This window comes from Notamacropus eugenii, chromosome 1 (genome assembly GCF_028372415.1).
Source record: "Notamacropus eugenii isolate mMacEug1 chromosome 1, mMacEug1.pri_v2, whole genome shotgun sequence".
In the NCBI taxonomy this organism is placed as follows: Eukaryota; Metazoa; Chordata; class Mammalia; order Diprotodontia; family Macropodidae; genus Notamacropus; species Notamacropus eugenii.
In genome coordinates this window covers 317007209-317026641 of record NC_092872.1, presented here as the reverse complement: position 1 = coordinate 317026641, position 19433 = coordinate 317007209, and the positions used below count along the sequence as shown (strand labels likewise).

The following is a 19433-nucleotide window of genomic DNA, read 5'->3' as shown; positions in this document are numbered from 1 at the left end:
AGAGTTGGAACACTAATATACTGTTGGTGGGGCTGTGAGCTGATCAACCATTCTGGAGAGCAATTTGGAACCGTGCCCAAAGAGCTACAAAAATGTGCATACCCTTTGACCCAGCAATACTGCTTCTAGGACTGTATTCCCAAGAGATCATAAAAATGGGAAAGGGTCCCACATGTACAAAAATATTTATAGCAGCACTCTTTGTGGTGGCCAAAAACTAGAAATCAAGGGATGCTCATCAATTGGGGAATGGCTGAATAAATTATGGTATAGGAATGTAATGGAATACTATTGTGCTATAAAAAATGATGAACAAGAAGACTTCAGAGAGGCCTGGAAAGACTTATATGATCTGCTGCTGAGTGAAAGGAGCAGAACCAGGAGAACTTTGTGCATAGCAACAACCACAGTGTGTGAGAGTTTTCTCTGGTAGACTTGGAACTTCATTGCAATGCAAGGACTTAAAAAAAATTCCCAGTGGTCTTCTAAGGCAAAATTCCTTCCACATCCAGAGAAAGAACTGTGAAATTCAATCACAGAATGTAGCAGATCATTTGTGTGTGTGTGTCTATGTGTGTATTTGTTTTGGTTTGTTAGATGACTTCATCCACTCATTTTAATTCTTCAACACAGCATGACTATAGTGAAAATATATTTAATAGGAATGTATGTGTAGAACCTATACAAAATTGTATGCCGTCTTGGGGAGGGAGGGGGATGTAGGGAGAAGGGAGGGAAAAATAATAATCTAAGTTCTATGGTCCTTATTGTAGAACACTGAAAATAAACAAAATTAATTAATAAAAAAAAAGGGAACTTTCCATGCAGAAAGTGTATAGTTTTCATCAGTCCAAAGAAAGAATATCATAGCATAGACAGCTAGTCCTTTCTTTGGTGTCCCTGTTGATTCCTCTTATTTTATAAACTTGCCAGATCCCCAGAAACCATCTGTGTGGGCAACGTCGTCAGCCCTGCAAAAAAAAAGAAAGTTTCTTTGGGTTATGAAGTTTCTAAACAATGAACTTGGCTTGCTCAGAATTTGAAGCTTATGTATAATATAGAAATCATTTCTAACTATTTGTCTTGACACCAGGATAAATTGAAATTTGAAAAAAATGTTAAGTGAAATCTCCTATATATGTAATTCATGTTAATTTTATTGGTTATTGCAACTCCATAAAAGTAAAAATAATTGTATCTAGCCCTAAGCTATGATTAGTGAGATGCTATTTGAGGTAAAAGCCCTTGGGACTGCCCTGATTTTATTTTGAATTTGATGTTAGATATAATTGTCTGCATTAAATCAGTCTCTGAGAGAAATGCCACAAGCTACTCAGAAGGCATGTGATACTGATGCAGGTAGAGGTTTGTTTCTGGGAAAAGTCAAGAGGACAATTTTAGCCTCAATTTAAGATGGGACACTTCTGGCTCAGTTTCCCTGTTGTCTTCTTTGAAAAGGAATGTTTCCCACCTGGCTATTCCTGAGTCTAGCTATGAGGTGAAATTCATAACTGTGACTCTTCTCTGAATTCACACAGACCTAAAGATGCTTTATCCTGTCATATCTAGCATGTTCCTGTTTTCCCCTATTATAGCAAATTTCTATAATCACAGCAAGTGTTTAGTGAAAGATATGAAAACAATGCAAGTATGTGAAAGCTTGCTGTTTTCCTTTTGAATGTATAGTCATTCGATAATCTAAACAACTGAGTAAATTAGTACTTGGACTTGTCATCTGCCTGACTGTATAGTCACGTGAAAAATTAAATTAGGGGCAGAGCCAAGATGGTGGAGTTCTTGAGATTCTCTTGAGCTCTGCCCCAAACCCCTCCAAATACCTGTAAAAAATGACTCTAAACAAATTCTAGAGCAGCAGAACCCATAAAAAGCCAGTGAAAGAAATTTCCAGCCCAAGACAACATGAATGGTCAATGGAAAAGTCTGTTGCACCAATCTGAGAGAGGATATCAGTCCAGCATGGCAGCCAGCACAGACCAGACACTCACAAACCTGGAGCAGTCCTCAAGGAACTTAATCCCTGGCAGCTGAGGTGGTTTCCAGACTTCTCAGCACGCAAATGCCAGAGACAACTTAGAAGGTCAGTGGGAAAGATCTGTTGGACCTGAATGAGAGAGAAGCACAGTCTAGTGTCAGTCCCAGCACAGCCTTGGGGCAATGATGGTAGCAGCAGCTGCTTTTTAGAGCTCTCAGATTACAGAGAGTAAGGGGATGGAACAACTGGTCAGAAGGAAGTTACAGAGGTCTCTTTGCTGGTGCTGAGGTAGGACTCGGTTGATTTACCTATACTTGGATTGGGGTCACAGTCCAGGGGCGAAACAACCTAGCACAGCTTGTGGCAGCAATGCAGAGGGAATCCTCCTCACAGCTTGTGGTCACTCACAAACCAGAGAACAGGCCAGGAGAGGAGTAAGCACCTCACCTTAGATGATACCACCTTAGGCCAACTGAAAACCTACAAGGTTTATTTTACAAATATCTCTGAAAACAGCTACCCAAAACCCCTGAAACTTGGGCACTTCTCCCTCCACATTGAATGCAGAGCCTTACCTTAACAAAGAGTTAAAAAGTCAAGTAAAAGGCTGGGAAAATTAGCAAACAGTGGAAAAGAAACCTCAGATTGCAGAATCCTACTTTGGTGGCAAGGAAGATCAAAACATACAACCAGAAGAAGACAACAAAGTCAAAGCTCCTACATCCAAAGTCTTCAAGAAAAATATGAATTGGTCTCAGGCCAAGGAAAAGTTCAAAAAGGATTTTGAAAATCAAGTAAGAAGACTAGAGCAAAATCTGGGAAGAGAAATGAGAAGGCTACAAGAAAATCATGAAAAATGAGTCAACAGCTTGCTAAAGGAGACCCCCCCAAAATACTGAAGACAGGAATACCTCAAAAAATAGACTAACCCAAATGACAAAAGAGGTCTAAAAAGCCATGAGGAGTAGAATGTTTTAAAAAGCAGAAGTGACCATATGGAAAGGGAGGACCAAAAACTCACTGTGGAAAATAATTCCTTAAAAATTACAGTGGAGCAGATGGAAGGAAAAGACTTTATGAGAAATCAAGAAATTATAAAACAGAACCAAAAGAATAAAAAAATAGAAGACAATGTGAAATATCTCATTGGAAAAACCACTGACCTGAAAAATAGATCCAGGAGAGATAATGTAATTATTGGACTACCTGAAAGCCATGATTAAAAAATAAGTCTAAATATCATCTTTCAAGAAATTATCAAGGAAAACTGCTCTGACATTGCAGAACCAGAGGGTAAATTAGAAATGGAAAGAATCCACCAATCCCCTCCTGAAATAGATCCCACAAGGAAAACTCCTAGGAATATTGCAGCCAAATTCTAGAGCTCCCTAGTCAAGGAGAAAATATTGCAAGCACCCAGAAAGAAACAATTCAAGTATTGTGGAAGCACAATCAGGACAACACAAGATCTAGAAGCTTCTACTTAAAGGGATCAGAGTACTTGCAATATGATATTCCAGAGGTCAGAAAAGCTAGGATTAAAACCAAGAATCACCTACCCAGCAAACCTGAGCATAATACTTCAAGGGGAAAAAATGTAAAATAATGAAATAGAGGACTTTCAAGCATTCTTGAAAAGACCAGAGTTGAATAGATTTGACTTTCAAATACAAGACTCAAGAGAAGCATGAAAAGGTAAATAGGAAAGAGAAATCATAAGGGACTTAATAAAGTTGAAATGTTTACATTCCTACATGGAAAATTTACAACTCATGAAACCTTTCTCAGTATTAGCGTAATTGGAGGAAATATAGATGGATAGATAAGATAGACAGACAGACAGACCGATAGATAGACAGATAGACAGATAGATAGACAGATAGATAGATAGACAGACAGACAGACAGACAGACAGACAGACAGACAGACAGACAGACAGATAGATAGATAGATAGATAGATAGATAGATAGATAGATAGATAGATAGAGGGCACAGGGTGAGTTGAATATGAAGGGATATCTAAAAACAATTGAGAGAAGAAGAAAGGGAGAGATAAAATGGGGTAAATTATCTCACAGAAAAGAGGCAAGAAAAAGGTTTCACAATGGAGGGGAAGAAAGGGGAGGTGAGGGAATGAGAGAACCTTACTGTCATCAGATTTGGCTTAAGGAGGGAATTACACACTCCATTAGCTATCTTACCCTACAGGAAAGTAAGGGGGAAGGGGAAAAGAGTAAGAGGAATGATAGAAGGAAGGGCAGATTGGGGGAGGGGGTAGTCAGAAGCAAATGCTTTAGAAAAGGGACAGGGTCAAATGAGAAAATAGAATAAGCGGGGGTCAGGATAGGATGGAGGGAAATATAGTTAGTCTTTTACAACATGACTATCAAGGAAGTGTTTTGCATTACTGCACATGTATTACCTATGTTGAATTGCTAGCCTCAACGTGGGTGAGTGGGAAGGGAATAAGGGAGAGAATTTTGAACTCAAAGTTTTAAACACAAATGTTAATAATTGCTTTTACATGCAACTTGGAAATAAGATGTACAAGCAAGGAGGGTACAGAAATCTCTATAGAGAAAGTAAGAGGGAAGAGAATTGGGGAGGGGGGGTAATAGAAGGGAGGCCACACTGTGGGAAGGGGTAGTCAGAATTCATGCCATCTCAAGGGGGAGGGAGGGAAGAGATGGGGAGAAAATTCAAAAGTCAAAATCTTGTGGAAGTGAATGTTGGAAACTAAAAATAAATTAATTAATTTTAAAAAAGAAAAAAGAAAATCAAGTAAGTGAAGTAAGGAAAAATTAAATCCTGGAACAGAACATTCTTTCTGAATGATATGGGAATAAACAAAGGTACAAACACAATATTATTCCCATAGACTAAGGCTGAAATACACCTGAGCTACTATAATAAAAGCTATATTACTTTCTATAACCTATATCTTAAACAATTTAGTAAATGGGTATTTGGCCTAGTCATATGCCTGTTACTAGATAGATATAGATATATGTATCAATAGATAGATATGCCAGTATGAAATAAGGTCCCTAAAGGTTTCAAAATGATGTAAAGTGTCCTCCCAAATCTTTTATTATAATTGGACCAAAGCTAGCTTCTTATAAGCAAATTCATATGTATAACTATTAAACCCAAGGATGGAAAACTTCTACCTGCGAAAGTGTCATGACTAATATTAGCATGTATAGGGTTGGATCCTCAGTAGCATCTGATCCTCCTAAGGTAATTGGAATCAGAGTGGAAACTTTTCATTAAGTAACAAGATCAGATAATCCTGTACGCCAAAAGTAAATAATAGCATCATAGCAGTGTTGGTTTCTTTCTCCTTATATTTGGGCTCTGCATATTGAACTTGCCTGTCAGATTTTGGTCTTCCAGACTACATGTCATTCACCTACAGTTGGTAGCCCATACCCACCCATCATCCTCTGGATGTAGCCTATGCTTGGTTCCAGCCAAACTCCTCCTCAGGACCCACTGATGCAGGGAGAGCTCTACACCCCTTGCCAGCCTGAAGAAGCAACAGAAGCAGAGACCTTCATCCCTTTTGCCAAATGAATTCGGGGCCCAGCACTTTGAGGGGGGAATGAAGGAATCCTAATAAAGCTGCCCCCAGCCTCAATATTCTAAATTTCTTATGGGCCCTACTACACATCAGACACACCCTGATTTGACCACATAATCTGGCTTTAACCACACCACAGGCCCCCAGACTCAATATAGCCACTGACCCCAGCTACCCACTGCCCTCATATCCAATTCACATATTTAAACAGGTATGTTCTCGTACTCATTTACAATCACATTATCCAGTTAGCCTAAGACAAGACCACAATAGCTAACTGTATTTAGCAAATTCTCCTAGTAGCTGCCCCAGTTGAACTATGCTACCTGTCCTGCTTGGAGTCCAGAAGGTAGGTTTTGTTTTTTAAAACATCATCAAAACATACTGTTTAGATTGTACCAACTGTAGTAATTTGTGCTTATACATATATGTGCATATATGTATATGTATGTATACTTATATATGCACATACTGTGTCACCTAACTGCCCATATACAAAAACACATATTACATATGAATCTTATATCTATCAAATTATTATATTAACCTACATAATTGAGTTAATGGGAATAAGATTGATATTTATCCTGCATTCTCAAAGAGGACCAGTGATATCAGGAGGGTAAAGCCTTGACTTGCAAGTGCATTGGATTTAAGTAAGGCAAAGCTGTGCAAAATGACCAACCTCAATCTCTCCTACTGTCATCAAAGTCCCAGCAAGACATACCTCAGGATGACTGGAGGTGGCCCCAGATGCACTGGAGGACATTTGTCTTTTTAATCTAAGGTCTTTCCCAGGCCTCAGTTTGTTTGAGACAGCACCCTTTCAGGAATTAAGGCTAGGTGAAAAATGAGGCAAAAGATGGTCTAATTCTGCCATTACAAAAGAATCCATCTTGAAGGGGAAGATACTTATTAAACAGAAAGCACCTATTAAATGAGGGTAGGCTTCTGTAGCTAATACAAGGTGATATCTGAAAGGAATAACATCAGTCATTCACATCTTTGTTCTAATTAATCAGTTTTTGAGAATGAAATCTTGCCAGTCATATCAAATACGCTGGATGAGAAGGGAGAAATGTATAATCCAGCCTGGAGATCACATAATCTAGAGTGGGATTTGGTCTAGGAGGGCAGATTTGAGTGTGAAGCTGGTAGTCCCTGAGCTAGTAGAGAGCAACTGGGCATCACTTTCAAAAGGAAGAAAAGCAACAAAGAAATGTAGATGAGAGGAAGAGACAGAAAGGTTTCCTGAAGACAAAATTGACCTCCTTCACAATTTAGCATAGGATCATCCCTGTTCAAAATGTATACACGTGTGAGTACCCATGTATATTTCAGTATAGGATTTTTCCAATGGTGGCATTTCATTCTAACTCTGAAGGGGACTTTGTACTGGCCTCTTTGGGATGATCCCAAGAAAGATTTTTTGTTCCAAGTGTTCCTGAAGGTGAGAATCCTTGATTAAGGTAAGATAGTGAAGTATTTAAATTTGTGTTCCTTTAATGGAACTGACCTTGAAGAGGACAAAAGAGGAGATTAAACAGGCCAGGTATCCCTAGAAAATATGATGCTGTAATTAAACAGTGTATATTTTGGGTGTCCTCTCATTTCCTTTTCAGCATTCTTCTCAGGGCACAGTACCCAGTGCCTCAGAATTACCCCAAACCTCATTGCCAGTCCCCACTTTATCCTACTCCCTCCAGATCATCTCTCTCTCAACCTTTACTCAAAGCCGTGGTTCTAACAGAGTCCCCCTGTATCCTAAAGCAATGCTAAACTAATTTGTTCTTTTATGCTAATGATGTTTAATATAATGCCTAAGAATTTGTAAAATAAATCCAACAGAGATGATTCTAGTACTATATAGTGAATGAAGGGTAAGAGTGGGATGATAGATTGTGACATCTGGGTTCTTCTGGTGCCTCTCCCTCAAATGCTGATGACTTAATAATAATACTTTTCTACTGATTAACTTTCTGCTGTTCACAGAATCCCTTCAAATGTATTATCATCTTGCTTGATTTGATCCTGATCATACAGCTATGAGAGGAAAGCTTTTAATTCCAGCTGAGAAAACTGAGGCTCAAAGGTTATAACATTTGCCCAATGTTTTATATCACATAGGGACTTTCTTACTCTAACTCTGCTTAGGTCTGACCCTATAGATGATGATGTATACTTTGAGGACACTCTTTTCATTTTTCTATGTTATTTTTGTGCTCCAAAGCCAAACTTTTTTAAATGAGAGTTTCATTTATTTTGTTGCTGAGAATATACCAAGATGTGGACATACTACGACCCCTTAAACATATTGAATGTATCAGAAAAGTGCCCATATAACTCAGTTGTTCTATATGGCAGGAATTAGTCCTGTCTCCAAAAACTAGTGTTATAAAATGGGCACAAAATATCAACTGAACAGGTTTTGGAGCCTTTAAAGTATAATGACTTCAGTGCAACAGTGAGACTATCTATATATTTATTTTAATTGGCAAATTTATTTATTAAACTTAAATATAAAATAAGAAAAGAAAAAAGAAACAAATTTAAGTAGCAAAACTAAAATAATATAAAATATGAAAAAATGTATTGCCATGTGCACAGGAAAATGTGAGAGAGGATTCACAATATATAGCAATGAATTTCCAAATATAAATATGTGTGTCTGCATGTGTGTTTGTGCACACATTTGCATATGTGTGCATGTAAGTGTGTGACTAACTATAAGAACCATGAAACAGGAAGCTACTTGGAGATCAGATCACCATTCTGTGATTTTGATGGCTATATGTCTTACCTTTTCCCAAAGTAGTCTTACAAATGCTATAAAGACTTGAAAGCAGAGGTACATGATGTACTATGCTTTATCTAGAAGATAATTGAAGTCAGAAGATTGACCATATCAGGTAAAATAGTAAAATGCAAGTCCATGACTAATCCAGAGAAGGATGCTGTCTAATTAAACTGTAGAACTGTTATGTCAGTACAATGTAGACATTTCAAAGAAATAGTTGCTGAGCGATGATATCACAAGGATCAATGGTCAGGAAAGATACAGTGATTTCAACTCAATTCAATTCAACTCAATTCAATTCAACAACTATTTATTAATTTCCTAGTATGAGATATAGAACTGAGTAAAACACTAAGGATCTGGATCCAAATTATACTTGACTATTACATGTGTGGACATGAACACATCACTGCATCTCTCTTTCATCTGAGGTTTCTTCATCTGTAAAATGAGGAACAGGGAGTAAAATATGCTTGAAATCCCTTTGAGCTTCAAGTTCTGTATTTAAGCATCTGTGGCAGAAAGGAGACTACAACGAAGTTAGGGGAAATAAGATAAATACACAAATGGCTAAAATACATTAGTATAACATGAGCTAAAGAAAGTAAAAACAAAGTATCATAGTTGTTAAGAGAAGAGAGGGATGATATCAGCTTGGGAGGACCAAGGAAGTCTTCACAGAGGAAGTGGAACTCAAATTTTGAAAGATGAGAAGAATATTGGTCAGATATAATGGCTTTTCATGTAGTCAAATTAAAACTCTAACTAGTTTCAATAAATTATTTCTCAAAAAAAAAAAACACCTAACTGACCTACTAAAATTCAAATCACAAGAAAAGGTGAAAATTGAGTTTTGGATCTTTCTGCCTTTTAAAAAATTACTTTGCCTTTAGAAAAAAAATAAATAAAATAAACAACAAAAACTTAAGCCCTCAATGTGATGACATATTAATGGTTGTAAATGCACACTCACCCTGCCATTATTTACCAAATGACAAATGAAGAGAACACAAATTCACAAGGAAGCACCAACATTGTCCGTTGTATTTAAGAGTTTTGAAGCTATTTCATATAATCTTCATTTATTTAGTAGACATTAGTTTGTAATTTCTCTTTTGGTTCTGTTTCTGAGAGGTCTGAATCCAAGAGAGATAAGTAGACTTTTCCCCATTCTCTGTGGCTCATTATGCCCTCAAACTGGAAAATCTCTTGAATCTTAGATAGGGCTCATGTCTTGGGTTTTCCCAAAGGGAGGGTTCCATCTAGTAAAGATATCCAATGTAAGGAATAGTTATCAAGTATATGTCAGATATTGACTTCCTCTACTAGAATGCAAATGCTTCAACAAGATTGAATTAACAGATATTTAAAATAAGAAACAATGAACGAGCAACTAATTTACTCCTGAGGAGATAAAGAAAACCATGGAACTGATGAATTGATGTGTCACACTCATCTCAGATCTGAGCTCTCTGAGCAACAAAGTTCAAAACTTTTGGCTTGCGAGGTATGGCTCTTTGGTCGCCTTCAGGAGAAGATTGCTTCTGGGGATAGTGCCCTGATAGATCCATTGCCCTAGCTAATATCACATATCACTCCTCCCTTTTGCAGCTACATTACTTGAGAAGGCCATCTGCAACCTCTCTCTCAGACTCCAAACTCAGCTATCTATTGGATATCTCAAATTGTCTGTCCCATAGATATTTCAAACTCAACATGTCCAAAAATGAATTCGTTATCTTTACCCTCCCAAGCCCTATGATAAAGTTAAGATTGTCATACTATATAGTAAGACATAGTCAAATTTGGTTGTACCACAAAGCATAACCAATAATATACTTCATAGCAATTATCCTTACATTTCTAGATCACAAAACTATACTACCATTTCAACAATTAAAAGAAATAAAGATTCTATCAAGGGTACCCCCATTCTTCTACTCATCCTCTTTTGAAACCTAGGTGTCATCCTCAACCCCTTTCTCTTTTGCCCACATTCCCATATCCAACCACTTGCCACCTCCTGTCAGTTCTACCTCTGAAATATCTCACCTATGGATCCCCTTCTCTCCTCTGACAGAGTCACCATTCCTAGTCAGTCCATCTCTCAGTAGGTGGCATTTTCACTGGCTATCCCATGCCTATAATTTTCTTCTTCTCCATCTCTAGCTCCTGTTTTCCCTGGCTTCCCTCAAGTCTCAGCTAATATCCCAACTTCTAGAGAAAGCCTTTCTTAATCTCCCTTTCCTGGACCCCCTTAATTGTAATACCTTCCCTCTGTTGATTGTCTTAAATTTATTCTGTATATTTCTCATTGGCACAAAATTGTTTGCATATTATCTCTTCCATAAGATTATGAACTCATTGAGGGCACAGTCTTTTTATCCTTTCTTAGGATAGTGTCTAACATATATCAGGTGCTTCATAAATGCTTGTGGACTAAATGACTGCCTGAGAAGAAAAAAATCACTTTTTACTTTCCATCATTGATAGGTGGTGAGATGGCTGAAAATTCAAGTAGACCATGACTGGAGCAAGCCCTAGATATAGGGAGCCATTTAAACAACCAGTAGTCAGCACAGTGGCTATAGCCATGAAGGGGTTAAGTCCTTTAGGACTTGTTTCTGCTCTGGGTAGTATCTCACCTAGTAAACATAGACCAGGGACTTCAGTAAAGCAGGACTGGCACCAGCCTATATAGAGTGCCAGATGCTCGGTTAATTACATCTTCCATAAAACTGCAATCCAATTTTCCATCAATTTTTGTTGATCAATGAGTTTGTTTTTCCCTAATAACATTTGGGGGTTTATTGAATGTTAAGACTTTTGTGTATATTTGGTTCTAAATCTTTATCATCTAATCTATTCCTTTGACTAGTCTTCCATTTTCAATTTAATACCAGAAGCTTTAGATAATTACTGCTTTCTTCTATTATTTGAGACCTGTCATTGCCCTTCTACCTTCATAATTTTTTATATTAATTCCCTTGATATTCTTGACATTTGTCCATATGAACTGTGTTATTATTTGGTCCACTTCTGTCAAATATCCCATTTATATTTGGATTCAGATCATGTCACCTATATTTTTCAATCTTTAATATAGTATCCTGGCCAAGCTATTAGCATTGAACATCTCTCCAATTATTTAGATCTGGCCTCATTTTTTCAAAAATTTTTATAATAGTATTTGTAAAAGTCCTTTGTATCTCTTTGTAGATTAAGGTCCCTATATTTAAAGATTTTTTTTTTTAATCTTGCCACTTTGCTGAAGCTATTTATTACTGCATTAGGTTTCTTGTTGATTCTCTTGGGTGTTCCACATAAACCATCCTATCACCTGCAGAGATATTTTAATCTATTCTTTCCCAGTGTTCATTCACGTAATTTCTTTGTTTTGTTTTATTGCTATAGTTAGAGGTAATATTTCTAAAGTGATATCCAATAATAATGGTGAGAAAAGACATCCTTGCTTCACCCTTGATCTTTTGGGGGGAAATGCCTAGTGTTTTTTCATGACAAACAAAACTAGCTTTTGTTTTTAGATAATTGTTTTTATGTGTTAAGAGAAATCCTTCCCTTCCTATACTTTTCAGTAGTTTTGATATAAATGAGATTTTTATTGAGATTTTCTTTATTGACATAATCCCATGACTTTCTATTATTATTATTAGACCATTTATTAATAAACACTATTTTATATTAATACCATAAATCCACCTTGCTCAAAATAATGTTTTTGAGACATTGCTATAATTTATTTTTAATAGTTTTTCATCAATGTTCATTAGTGTTATCATCAACAGTTCTTTTACTTGGCCTTATTCACCCTGAATTGGGCCTCAGGATGATATTTATTTCATAGAAAGAGTCAGGTGCTGGTTTGGGCTGGGCTTGACTCAAACAAGTCACTTGGTACTTTCTATTCAATGCTGGAAACAAAATGAGACACTCAAATCACTCAACCGTTAGGAGAAGGTGATTTATTTAGCTACAGAAGGAAAAGGATATTCAACAGAGAACTGAAGATACCCAGAAGTGATTCAGCTGAGCAAGTTTCCCCTTGTAGTCAGAGGTAGACTTCCAGCTTTGCATCAAAGCATTCCTATAGCCCTTCATGAATGTTTGTACTCATTTTGAACAGAAAGTGATGGCAATAGACTGAGCCTTTAGTCCTCTGAGCCAATCATGCCTCAAGAATGGTTTCAATACATTTTAAGGAAAAATCAGCCTAAATTGTAGAGGGGTATGGGTATGGGCTAGGGTATTAGTCCTACCACACATATCTTTTCTTTATTTCTGAAACCATTTCATGAACTGTTTATAGAAGCATGAAAGCAAATGTTTAACAACTAGCTAAAGGAGGAGAGGGAGAGGAAGGTACACACAAAGACATTGTTAAGTTTAGTCTGCATTTTCAATATTTTCTCCATTATTTTCATAAGTCTAGAAAATTAACAAAATAATAAATCAAGTCTTGATTTGTAGCATTTGCCAATATCCAAGGTGTAAAAAATTATGCTGAAATTTTAACAATAAGCTCTCACAACTGGTTCAAGCTGGCTCTTGCATGCCCCTGAATAAAATTATTTTCCCTTTAAATATTTGATAGCACATTCAGTCACAAGTCCACCTGGTCCTGATTCTTTCTTCTGCAGCAGTTTAGTTATGCATTGATCAAATTTTCTTTTAAAAACAGGTTGTTTAGATTATATATTTCTTGCTTTGTCAATTTAGGGGATTTATATTTTTAGAAAAACTTCATTTTAAACTGTTCAGTTTTTCCATAATGATTTTAATTGTATTTATTTATTTAAATGTAGTGAAGAATTTATTTTTTCCTCATTTGTTGCAATCTGCCCATTTTCCATTTTAATTTTGTTCATTTAGCTTCCTTCCCTCGCTATTTTGACTAAAATAAATAATTGTTTATCAGTTCTTTTTTAAAAAAATAAGTTTTTTATCTTACTTATTTGTTGCAATTACCACTCTCTTCCCCCATAGAGGGGGCAGTACTTCAGGTGGTCTTAGGAACATGTGACTACAAGAGCACTCCGAGAGTGCTGTATCTGGGTGAGCTATCATGCAAAGAACTTAGTGTGAGATATAAGGTGGGGAAGGTGTGGCTAGATAGCAATTTAGCTGTTCTAGCAGACTGCAAATTCAGTATGAATCAATCATATGATACTGTAGCCAATAATGCCCATGAAATATTAGCCTGCATTTAGAAACATATAAGATCCAGAATTAAGGACTTGGTAGTGCTGATGTACTGTCCTGGTCAGCTCACAGATGAAATACTCTGTTAATTATGGATTCCACATTTAAGGAAGACCGTTGATAAGCTAGAGTATATTGAAATGAAGGCAAACAAGATCATAAAGAGTTTCAAGACCATAGTTTGTGAAGACTACGTGAAAGAACTGTGGATTTTTAAACTACATAATAGAAGATTTGGGACATTATAACGAAGGACATTTTCTCAGAAAGGTCACACAGATGGTATTTGATCTGGGGATGTCTAGCCAACAGAAGAGAAGATTTCATATGGTGTGTGCAGATGTGTCTGAATGACAAACTAGCTATCTGCAAGCAATTGAAGGCAACCTCAGATGGAAGAAGACGCATTAGACACTGCTTGACTGTGGAGAGCAGAACAAGAAACAAAGGTTTGAAGTTTAAAAAAAGAGGCAAATTTGGCTTTAATGCAAATAAAAACTTCCTAATAATTGGAGTTATCTAAATATTTTCATGGGCTACCTTGGGGTAATGGAGTCTCCTTGACTTGAGGGTTTCAAGCAAAGGTTGAATGAGTCAGCCAGTCAGCATATATTAAGAGTTTTCTGTGTGTGTGACACTGTGCTAAGGGCTGGTATGAGCACTTGTGGGATATGTTGTAGAGGAAACCTTTGCTCATGTGTGGTTGGATCAGATCATCTCTGAGGTACTTACCAAATCTGAAATTATATGATTTTGTGTCTTAATGTTTATGTTTTTTTGAATTTCAGTTTACTTTTCTTTATATATATATGTGTGTGTATATATATATATATATATATATATATATATATATATATATATATATATATATGTGTGTGTGTGTGTATGAGGCTGATAAAACCTAACTCACTGGGTTATTGTGAAGTTTAAATGAGATGATACACATAAAATCACTTTGCAAAACTATACAATTATTACTGTATAACTGTTAGTTATTATTGTTATTTGTGGTATGTTTAAAAATGAAATCATTTTCTTGTTTAACTTCTGTAATATGATATATTTTGGCTTCCACTTATTTGAAATCATCACTGATGCTCCTGAGCTGAGGATCAGCTGAGTTATAATACATTTTGTCTCCCACTTTCAATCAGTATATATCCATTAGGCTTTAGTATATGGTTATAGTATAAAGGTTTTAGGTTTGTTTCTTTCATGCAACTTCTCATTGAACTATTTAAAAAATATATTCTTATACTCCTTTCTATTTGTATGACAAATTCATCTTATTTCTATGTTAAGGATTATGACTGTTAAATTTATTTCCCCCACTGTTTTCAACCATATTAATGTTTTACTATTTCTAGTTTGCAATGACCATCCAAATTGATTAGATCCCTGATCCACTTGAATTTTAACTTTTACTGGGCACATAGCTTTGCACTTTGACACAAATACATTCTACCACCTCCTCCTTTCATACCCTAAACATGGAAACTGATTTTACTGAAATAAGATTTTCTAAACTTCTCATCCTCTCCCTTCCTTCAAATAATTGTGTAGTTTGAAGAACTCCTTAAATCCCTCCCAACTCATTAAGAACTTGAATTTTATCTATAGTACTTAAGGTACAATGATTCATCCTTTTCTCCTTTTCAATCTTCTTCAGGATCATTCTTCTTTTTTTAAATCTCCTGTGAAGTACTGCAAAGCAATTTCGAATTAATCAACCAATAAACACTGATTAAGAGCCTGCTATATTCTACGGATCGAAATACAAAGAATAAAACAACACTTACTCCCAAAGACTTTATATTCAGATGAGGGAAAACAACAGGGACATAAAGAGCTATATGCAGAATAAATTTCAAAAGAATAAAGAAAAGTAGTTAAATACAAGATAGGAAGACAAGATGCTATAAGTTGGGGGTAGACATCAGGAAGGTTTGATGCTCTGTCTTGAATTTATAGGACTCAGTGAGGCACAGGAGGAGTGCATACTAGGAAGTGGTTATGGGCAGTAAAAAGGCACAAAGCTAATGGAGAAATTTTGAATAATTTGACTTTCCAGGGATGTACAAATTGATGATGAGGCTGATGCACACATTGCCAGAGCTAGCTAGCTCAGTGTTTGTGAGACTGTAAAGGAAAGTGTGAGAGGAGGTCTTAGACTGAACTACTTAAATTCAAAGTCTACAGAGTCGTGCTGACTTTATTGTTGTATATGCCTGTGAAACCTGAATAGGCTACCAGAGCTATGCCAGGAAACTGAATCACTTCCTTTAGAATTGTCTTAGGAACATTCTAAAATCACCTGGCAAGCAAAACTGCAAGCAATCAAATCCTACTGAAGGGAGAACAATTCTGATGGCCTGGGTACATTTTTCAAATGTCAAACATGTTTTCTGAAAAGACTATTTTATGGAGAATTCACACAAGGCAAGTGCTCACCTGGTGGTCAGAAGAAGTGATAAAAGGACACTCTCAGGGTGTCTCTGAAGAACTTTGGAGCTGATTACATGGGAGATATGGGCTCGGATGACATTGGAGATATTGGCACAAGACCACACAGTACCACTAGCCAGCATGGTACTTATCAAAGAAGGTGCTATGCTCTATATGCAAAGTAGAATTGAAGTAGCTCAAAGGAAACACAAGATATGCAATTTAGAGAATTCACCCGAAATATACACATTGTACCAGACCTGTAGTACAGCATTCTAAGTCTGTATTGGTATGATAAGCCACAGTTGGACAACTTGACTCTAATATAGCAGTATCAGTTTGGTTGTCTTTAAGAATGAAGGACAACAACTTACCAACATCAAAGACACAAAGAAAAATGGGATGTAATATGTAAAGAACTAGGGGGCTATTTTGACTGAACTGCAGAGCGCGCTAAGAGGAGAAATAGTGTAAGGTCTGGAATTTTTTCAGCTTGGGAACCCATCCCCATAACTTTGGGGTGTTCATTTTAAAACAAAGGAAGAAGTCAAGGAATTCAAGACTGATTAAAGGTAGTAGTTTAATCAATCATTATGAATACTTACAAACAGGAGCAATCTTCAGTCTGAGGAAACAATGTGGCAGATCCCCAGTGAAGAACCCTGTGGTAATTATAGAAAACAGACAAAGGTAGAAAGAGCTAGAGAGTGCATGACTATTGATTGGTGGATATTTTTGGTTTCCTGCTTAGTAATGCATGTGGGAGCTGAGCCAATGTTATGCCCAAACATAAGTTTGTGTATTGATCATGTCCTGGTCATAATATTCTTGTTTTGGCTTGCATAGGTCATAGTATCTTAAGTTTTGACTCAGTGTCTAAGTTATGATTTAGTATCTAAGCTGATTTGTAAACATGTTACCATGTTCAGATTTCCACCTTTCATAGAGGTTAAGTTTTTATGGCTTTTTACTTATTACTGTATTTTACAGCTTTTCCCCAATTTGAACCCTACAAATGGGAATGAAAATATAGGTTCCGCCCAGGTTGTGAAAGTCTGTGCAAGTTAGACAGAGGAGTTCAGGTGTAAAGAGCCATTCCAGATGAGGAAATTCAGTTAAACAGGGTTAGGTGACTTCCCCATGGTCATATAGTAAGTGTCTGAGGTCTGATTTGAACTCAGGTCTTCCTGATTCCAGGGTCCACTGCTCTCTCCATTGTTCCACTTAGCTGCCCTACAACACCTTATTATAATATTATTACAAATAATAGAATTGTAGCTGGAATAAGGTTAACAGATAATATAACCCAATTTGCTTATCTTATATATGGAAACATATAAAAGGCATAGTGAGGCAAAGAGATTAAGAGACTTGTCCAATGACAAGCATTATTCACGTTTAATGCACTTTTTAAAGCAATTATCACTAAAAAAAAAATCTATAATAAAACTTAAAAGTTTAAAGGTTCATAACCTTCCCACTATTGTCTCTGAACCTAGATCACAGAATTCTTCTTTTATCTGGAAAGAACATTAAAGATCACCCTCATTTTATACATGAAGAAACTGAAGCCTCCTGGTGGGTGCCTTGTCCAGGGATACCCAGGTGGCAAGTAAAAGATCTACATCCCCTTCAGATCTAACCCAAATGTACCCGCTATTATTGCATGGTGTTATTTATTACATGCTCGATTTGGAGTCCAGGAGGATAATAATATCCTTATTTTATTAGCAGTCTTGCTCCTTCTGCAGAAGGGAAGCTGTGATTCCAACAGCCTTGGTCCTCAGTTTCCTCATTTGTAAAAGACGGATGATAATATTCTGTTTTGATAGAGGGGGACAGAGAAAGTGTGTGTGTGTGTTTGTATGAGAGAGAGTGTGTGTGTGAGAGAGAGAGTGTGTGTGTGAGAGAGAGTGTGTGAGAGTGTGTGTGAGTGTGTGAGAAGAGAGTGTGTGTGAGTGTGTGCGTGTGTGAGAGGAGAGAGTGTGTGTGTGTGAGTGTGTGTGAGTGTGTGAGTGTGTGTGTGACAGAGTGTGTGTGTGAGTGTGTGAGAGAGTGTGTGAGAGAGTGTGTGAGAGTGTGAGAGAGAGAAGAGAGTGTGTGTGAGTGTGTGTGAGAGGAGTGTGTGTGTGTGAGAGTGTGTGTGTGTGAGAGAGAGAGTGTGTGAGTGTGTGTGAGAGAGAGTGTGTTTGTGTATGAGTGTGTGTGTGAGAGAGTGTGTGTGTGAGAGTGTGTGTGTGAGACAGAGTGTGTGTGTGTGAGAGTGTGTGTGAGAGAGAGAAGAGAGTGTGTGTGAGAGCGTGTGAGAAGAGAGTGTGTGTGAGTGTGTGCGTGTGTGAGAGGAGAGAGTGTGTGTGTGTGAGTGTGTGTGAGTGTGTGTGAGAGGAGTGTGTGTGTGTGAGAGTGTGTGAGAGTGTGTGTGTGTGTGAGAGAGAGAGGAGAGTGTGTGAGTGTGTGTGAGAGAGTGTGTTTGTGTATGAGTGTGTGTGTGAGAGAGTGTGTGTGTGAGAGTGTGTGTGTGAGACAGTGTGTGTGTGTGAGAGTGTGTGTGAGAGAGAGAAGAGAGTGTGTGTGAGAGTGTGTGAGAAGAGAGTGTGTGTGTGTGTGCGTGTGTGAGAGGAGAGAGTGTGTGTGTGTGAGTGTGTGTGAGTGTGTGAGTGTGTGTGTGAGACAGAGTGTGTGTGTGAGAGTGTGTGAGAGAGTGTGTGAGAGAGTGTGAGAGAGTGTGAGAGAGAGGAGAGTGTGTGTGTGAGAGTGTGTGTGAGTGTGTGTGTGTGAGAGAGAGAGGAGAGTGTGTGAGTGTGTGTGAGAGAGAGTGTGTTTGTGTATGAGTGTGTGTGTGAGAGTGTGTGTGTGAGACAGTGTGTGTGTGAGAGAGTGTGTGTGAGAGAGAGAAGAGAGTGTGTGTGAGTGTGTGTGAGAGAGAGAGTGTGTGTGAGAGAGTGTGTGTGTGAGAGAGAGAAGAGAGTGTGTGTGTGCGTGTGTGCGCGTGTGCGGGAGCGCGCGTGTCAGAGTGACGATCAAATTTGTCCCTCATGGGCTCCCATAGCTGAGCGCCGCCGCTACCTTGCCTAAGGTTAGGCAGGGGTCGGCCAGACCGCTCACGCGCCTCTTACGGACGTCCGGATGTACGCGTGTACGCAAAACACACGCGCCACCCCATCCTTGCCTCTAGGGAAAATTCCCACCCACCCCCAGCCAACCCCGCCCTCCCCTCACCGCCCCTCTGCTACGGCCCCGGATTGGCTAGAATCGAGGGCGACCTTGAACATACACTGGTGCCAGGAGTCCTTTTCTTTCCGCCTCCCGGTATAGACGCGCTCGGAAAGCTACGCTCCCTCCAGCCAATCACCAGCGGCCTCCTCTTTCTGTCTTCTTTCTCCCCGCCCCTATT

At 37.9% G+C, this 19433-nt stretch overlaps 1 long non-coding RNA gene across 1 annotated transcript; it reads right to left on the bottom strand.

Moving 5' to 3' along the window:
* Window positions 1–639: 639 nt before the first annotated feature.
* On the bottom strand, window positions 640–19424 carry LOC140517942 (uncharacterized). Its single transcript, XR_011971791.1, has 4 exons — window positions 19314–19424; window positions 16645–16701; window positions 2011–2122; window positions 640–971 (listed from the first exon to the last, which is right to left on the bottom strand). It is a non-coding gene; the product is annotated as an uncharacterized lncRNA (long non-coding RNA).
* Window positions 19425–19433: the final 9 nt, after the last annotated feature.